This window comes from Poecilia latipinna, unplaced genomic scaffold (assembly GCF_001443285.1).
Source record: "Poecilia latipinna isolate Pla-1442-1.1 unplaced genomic scaffold, P_latipinna-1.0 Scaffold1794, whole genome shotgun sequence".
NCBI lineage: Eukaryota > Metazoa > Chordata > Actinopteri > Cyprinodontiformes > Poeciliidae > Poecilia > Poecilia latipinna.
In genome coordinates, this window is record NW_015114410.1 from 77,311 (window position 1) to 84,350 (window position 7,040).

Here is a 7,040-nt window from a genome sequence, read left to right on the forward strand (position 1 = left end):
AATGCATGCATCAATTCCGCTACCTCCCACATGCAAAGCGAGCGCTCTACCACTTGAGCTAATTCCCCACACTAGGACAAGAAAAGGGATCAAAAAATCTCACGATTTTCAGTAGATTCAATTCAAATGAACATAAAAGGAGCTCTGTGTAAAGCCTTGACCTCGTCTACAGCAGATTGTGGTACTTGACAAGATACTCGATCTGAAATGAAAAGTACAACTGACTGAGACAAGGACATCATGGAGAATGCGGGCATCGATCCTGCTACGTCTCGCATGCTAAGCGAGTACTTTACCCTTTGAGCTAATTTCAAAATGGACCAGAAAACATCAGGGTTTTAAGTAGGAATATGCATACATAATTTATATTTCCTTCAGGAACAGGACACAGACACCTAAAAAACTTTGTTACTGGGGCTCTCACCACAAAAAAGTTGTCAGTATGAGTTCCTTTTTCAAAATTTCAAAATCCAGTTACGTGTAATTCAACTTTTTTCTATTATTTATAAAGTTTATCACATTGTTTAGGTAAATAAGTGTAGCAAAAAAAGTTTCACAGTTACTTAAGCAAATTATGTCTATTAAAACTTTCACTTTTTAGTCACATTCAGAAATGTAACATTTGCTTCAACAACCAAACATCTGTGGAGTATGTAAGTCACCTTTATCACATCATCCAAAATAAGATGGGGAGGACCAGATCCACATCAGGTCAGCAATGTTTGAGATGGGACTGAAGACTCTGGAAATAACTGACAAGAGGTCAAAGTTGGGTTGTGGTTGTTGACAATCTTATTGTCGACGCTCAACATGACTGTCTCAGCAGCAACGCTGGAGGTACGTGAGATTTAAAAAAAACAGAATTTAAAACTTTAACAATGTCAATGTCAGCTATATATACAAATACTAAAATTCTTGTTATATATAAAAAGGGTAGAGTCTGCCAATTTTGGTAAATATGGAAATAAATAAAATTCTTGTTAACATAATTAATGTGGCAAACATTGAATCCAAAACAAATCACATGTTCCCATTTATTTAAATATACAGTATAACAGATTATCATTTTCAACTCTATTAACATTATTAGTATGATTGAATTTTTAATTTTATGTCCAGTATTAATTATGTTTCTTTATTATATTTTATGTTCTTTTTCATATTCTGTTTAATTTTTTTTTATTGCCAGATTTTATGTAATTATTTTTCATTTTCCCATTTATAATATGAGCAGAAAAATAATTAGAAGGGATAGCTAAATGAGAGCAATTAATAAACAATAAGATTGAAAACAAAATGGCACATTAAATTCTTAATACTGTTGAAGTTGATAATATATTATAATAATCCTATATTTCGAACTGTATAATCAAAGTGAGAAAAATTGTATTTCTCGGATACAATACTTGGCACATTTCTTCATTTCTATAATTTTTTTTACCAATTTTCTCAGGATCAGACCATGATAGTTACTCATAGTTACCTTGCTGGACTTATCTGCTTTTCAGGTGGTTAGACAGTTTGGGTCGACTAACGTCAGAGGACAGGCGGGCAGGGGAAATAACGTGAGAGTGGGGAGCCACACAATATGGAATAATTACAAGAAAATAATAATATGGGAGCACGGTGGGAAAGTGGGTAGTTTCCTGATCAAAACATGAGATCTGACAGGTTTGCGAAAAACCCTACACAAGTGTACAACAAGTTGGAAACAACATAACTAAAAAGCCATTGAATTTTGCTCTTTTTACTTACCATAAACAATGCTGATGGGTGTTCTTGGCATATCCAGAAAACATCACCTTACAACTTGCTTACACACACACAATTAAAAATACACTGGGGTTCATTACAATGCAATCTGCAATGCAAAACACAAGCTATCAAAGACTAATGCATCATCGACAACACAGTTGTGAGGTTAGCTAACTTAAAGTTTCAACCTGATTTACAACAAGGCAGAAATATCCAGGCAGCAGTTATTGGACGGTTTATGATAATAAAGTTGTTTATAGACATTCCCCACTGGGTAAGAATGCTGCTATGCAAGGCGGTAGACAAAGGTAACACAATTTGCTCTTCACTATCTGCAACAAAACACTGGCGATATATAAACAAACTTAAATTACCTTCTTACCTTAGTGACTGTAGAGGCGCTGTAGATGAGGCTAAATCACAAGATTAGAAACAACTTCGTGAAACAAAGATAGCTTGACGACGTAGTCCAAAACGAAGCTTGAATGGAGCTGCTGTAGAGACGTCATCTGCTCTGGAGTCTGATGCAGGGCGCTGATTGGCCCGTTTGAATTCAGGCGCCTTGATGCGAGATGCTACTTCAGACGTCAGAGGAAAAATACTAACTTTTGAGACTAGGGGCCTCATGCATGAAAGACTGCGCAGTTTTCACACTAAAACTTGGACTACGGAAAAATTTAGAAAAGTGTGGCGCACAAAAAAAATGGGATGCATAAAGTCATACGCACGCACGTAGCTGCGCACCTTTCCTTTATAAATCCTAATCTGCGGGAAATAGAGCGCAGCTGCTGGTCTACAATGTCGCCACCCATAATTATATATGTAAATTAGTATAAACACCCAGAAGTCTGCCACCTCGTGAAGCAGCAACCATGGCGATATGCTTGTTTGTAGCAGTATGAGTATAATAATAATAATTACATATTTTATTTAAAAGGTGTTTTCAGGACACATAAGGTCATCTCACACAAATAAAAATACATTAGAAAAAAAATCCAAATAAAATAAATAAAGAGATTGTGAAAATGCCCGTTTAAACAGCAGCACGTTCAGCCGGGATTTAAAGATAGACAGTGTGTCAGAGAGTCTTTGAGTGCGGAATGTGGACGTTTATTCTAAATATTAGAATCATGTGCATAAGTTGTACATTTGCAGAATAAAGATGCTTTCTGTCCAGAAAGGTGCATTCACAAAACTGGCAGCTCGATGATTGCAGTTGCACCGGTACCGGTAGTACGCACTGCTCCTTCTTTAAGTTTTGCTCAGAGCTCCAGGATAATCAGTCTGGACTAATCTAAACACTAACATCAACAGAAGATAAATATGATCTCTGTACAAATGCTCCCTCTGAATCCTTCCATTGGCAATGTTCTCCATAAGAGGCAAAATGCTCCACAATGCGCCACATTTTTGTGTAGCTACGTACATACGGGTTTATACACACCTTAATCACCTTAAAAATAATCAAACCTGTTTGGAGTTAATCTGCTGGTCCAACCAAGTTTTATTTATTTATTTATTTATTTATTTTTAGTGAGAATGAAATTACCCCATAGATGCATTTCATGCGCTTTGGCGCACAGACCAATGCATTACATCTTTATGAGACAAAAACTGAGGAAAAGTACTATTTACATTCAAGCGAGGTTTTCACATCCTTTTATTTTCTTTATTTTGTGTGAGTGTTAGCTTATATTCTGGGGGTAAATGTGGTTCAGTTTCACCGTTTACGTTTAAGCAATGAAATATTAAAATCATGAAAAACATCGGTTTGGTGCTTCTTTGCCTAAATAACACTGAATGTAGTCAGATTTCAGTGTATTTAGGTGAGTTTTGACGCTTTGTGGTTTGATATTGTTCACAGAAGAAGTTTGCATGGCTGCTGCACATTTTCACATCAGCAAAAATTGTGCATATATTTGCGCAAACTTTGACACAAAGTTAATTTTTATACATGGCAACTTTAGTGTAAAATATGGGACTGCACTTTTTTTGTGCGCACACACACTTTATGCATGAGGCCCCTGGATTGGATGTTAATAAATGCTTTAGGTATAAATGTTTCTATGTGATGTGGCAAAATGGAAAAACGATCTGGCAATAAATTCACCTAACTTAGACATAAAACAAGCATAATACTTGCAGGGACCATACAGCAGCTATTCATTCTAAAGGACAATTGAAAAACCTGTAATCAGTAAAATAATATTTACAGCAAGGCTCTCATTTCCATAAATTATACATGAGTCAAATAAATCTCAAAACACTGGCTATATCAAATAATGTAAAAAGAGGAAACATTCATTCAATGTCAAATGCAGGCTGCATCAAAATAAACAATCCTGAGTTACTGAATCAAAACTTCCTTACAGCTTGACTAACTGAGTAATGCTGGCTCAAATTTTTTCTGAGATTATCTGTCTTATGTCAGGACATAGAAAAAGTTTTAATACATGCCAAATTCCTTTTTTGTTGTTGTTTGTTTGCTTAAGTTACATGCTGCAGCTTTAAGCAGACGTTCAGTGTGAAAGTTCACTGCAGGTGGAGCAGAAGCGAAGCTACGTCTGTGAAATATCAGTAGCTCCTAGCGGCGGTCCAACAGCGAGAGCAGAACCAGCGACTTACACCGCCAGCTCGAAGACTTGAATTATTTGTCGGGTTATGTGTTTAGCTTTCTGACCGTGATGCTAATCCAGGTGAGTGTTGGTAGTTGTGCGGTGCTTTACCTGCTATCTGGCCGCTCCGGGTGTCTGCATTGGGCTTCGATGTAGCCAAACTCCGTCAAGTGCTTGTTTTTAAATTCCATGTTAGATTCGTTGTGTTGATGCATCTTGACGTGCTTCACCACCGAGGTAATTTTCCAGCGCAACACGCAAACTTCCCCGTTCACTCAGAGCTTTATAGTTCCACATGACAGGATATGCTGCTGCGCGCTTGCGCAGTGAGAAGGATAGAAGAGAACAGCTGCACACGCGAACTGCGACGTGAGTTGCAAGTGATCGGTTTTGGCAACAAGAGACAGCGATCGGCGACCACCGATCATACACGTTTTCACGGAAGTCGGCAGATTATGATCGGTGGCCGATTATGATCGGTGGCCGATTATGATCGGATCGGCCACCGATCATAATCGGCGGCCGATTATGATCGGTGGCCGATGGATCGCCACACCTCTAGTTTTACTGCTTATCATCCTTAAATATATGCATTTTTTTACAGTGCTGGGACAGCTGGACCTGGGGCACCGCAGGAAATTCCCCGCCATTCTAACATTCAGGTAGAGCACTAACAACAATGCGTTTTTGTCCTTGTGCTGTGCTATCCAAAAATACATTTAAGATATCTTGAATTATGGAGTCATTAGAGATATCTTTAATTAGCATTATGAGTAGTCAAAACCAAAATCAAGATATCTTGAATTTACTTTATGACTAGTCATAATTTAATTGTAGATATGTGAAATGTGTATTTCAAATAGTCAGTAATTAATTTTAGATATCTTGAATTAAAGTTTCCATACAAGTCAATGGTAAATCTGACGTCATTTCGACTAGTTAGAATGTAATTAGAGATATCTTAAATCGCTAAAATGTCTAGTCACAAAACAATTTGAGATATCTGGAATGTAAAGGTGGTAAAACAGAATTTATGTTAAAACGGCTTGCCACAGCCGAAGAAGCACAGCACTGAAATATGTCACATCCTCCGTCATCCAGCCTCTGCTCTTCTCCACCCTCGCCACTGCCTCCCACGCCGTCCGTGTACGTCAGGGACATGCTTTCACGGCTGCCGGAGATCAAGGCGAGAATCACGTCGCTGTTTCCTCAAGATGGACTCAACCAAAAAGGTAAAAAACAAAAAGAAAGTTTGAATTTATTTTGAATTTACAGTTTTGGTTATGCATATTGTAACAAGGCGGCCTTTTGCGGTTGGATTTTACAGCGAGGAAGACTACTTGAGGCAGAGTCAGGTGGAAACAGCAGTGGGTTTATTCTTCTCACAGCATCAACAGTCACACTCAATCATTTCACAGGTGAAACTACAGGCTTAAATAGTCTCAGCTGTGTTGGACCCAACCACCTCCAATTCACAGGGGGATCTCACTTAACCAATCTCCACCTATTTAAATAAAATACATTTTACTAAATATAAACATTTAAATGTACTTTTTATAAATATTTTAGATTTTATCTTACACCAAATGAAACACCACAAAAAACCCATAAACAATTCTCTCCCCACACTTTTCAATGGCCTCTCCCGGAACCTATAAAAGGTGTCTGGACCCCTGGGGTAGTATTTGTCCAAACACCCTGGAGAGGACACAGAAAAGACGGGTGAGTCACTTAATATCAGCACTCCACTCTTAACAGATTATGCACAAACATTTGCTCAGTTTTACCCACCAGTGGCTCATTGCTCTGAGTAACAATTATCCTCCCTCCACAGGCAACCACCTCATTTGTCAATGAGGAGCAGCTGTGCAGAACCCAGAACAAAAGGCTACATGCTAATTACTAAAATACTCAATAAATACAATTAAAACTTCTCGTGTGCAAATTGTTATTTATGTGCAAATCTCTGCTTAAAGTGCAGTGCTAAATAAAGTGCTTGTTAATAAAGTGCAAAAAGTGCTTTTAAAGTGCTATACAGTGACTTAAGTAAAAACAGTCCCAGTAATGAAGATCTCTTCATTACACATATTGTCACTTTGTTTTTATTTTCATATGCCTTTCACACTCTGAACTTCATTTAACCTGACATGTAACTGTATACATAATTAATAATCAGTAAAATTTTATAAAGACGGTACAATAAAGAAAATAGAAAATCCATGGCGCAAAATCCGACATAACTAATGGTACGGGGTGAATATATGAATCTGTGTTCTTGTGAGCAGGTTCACGAAGTGGCAGACAAAGCGCGACACACAGGTTTGTGGGTTCGTGACCCATCTTCGAAAGCTTGAGATAAACTGCTTTAAACCTTTGAACTATAACACGTTAAAATGCTGTACAAGCATCCTCCATTCACTACTCTGTGAAAACACGGCCCCTCTGGCCCCTCTTTTTGAGAATTTGGGGCCCTTCCTATGTGACGCGAGTGCTCTACCATTTGAGCTAGTTCCCCCCAAGGAAATAACATCTGCGGGGATTTCATCAAGTTGAATTGTTAAGTACTAGTCTGTAAATACATTTGTAAATATCTAATTCAGGGCTGCACAGTGGCGCAGTTGGTAGAGCTGTTGCCATGCAGCAAGAAGGTTCTGGGTTCAATTTCCGGCC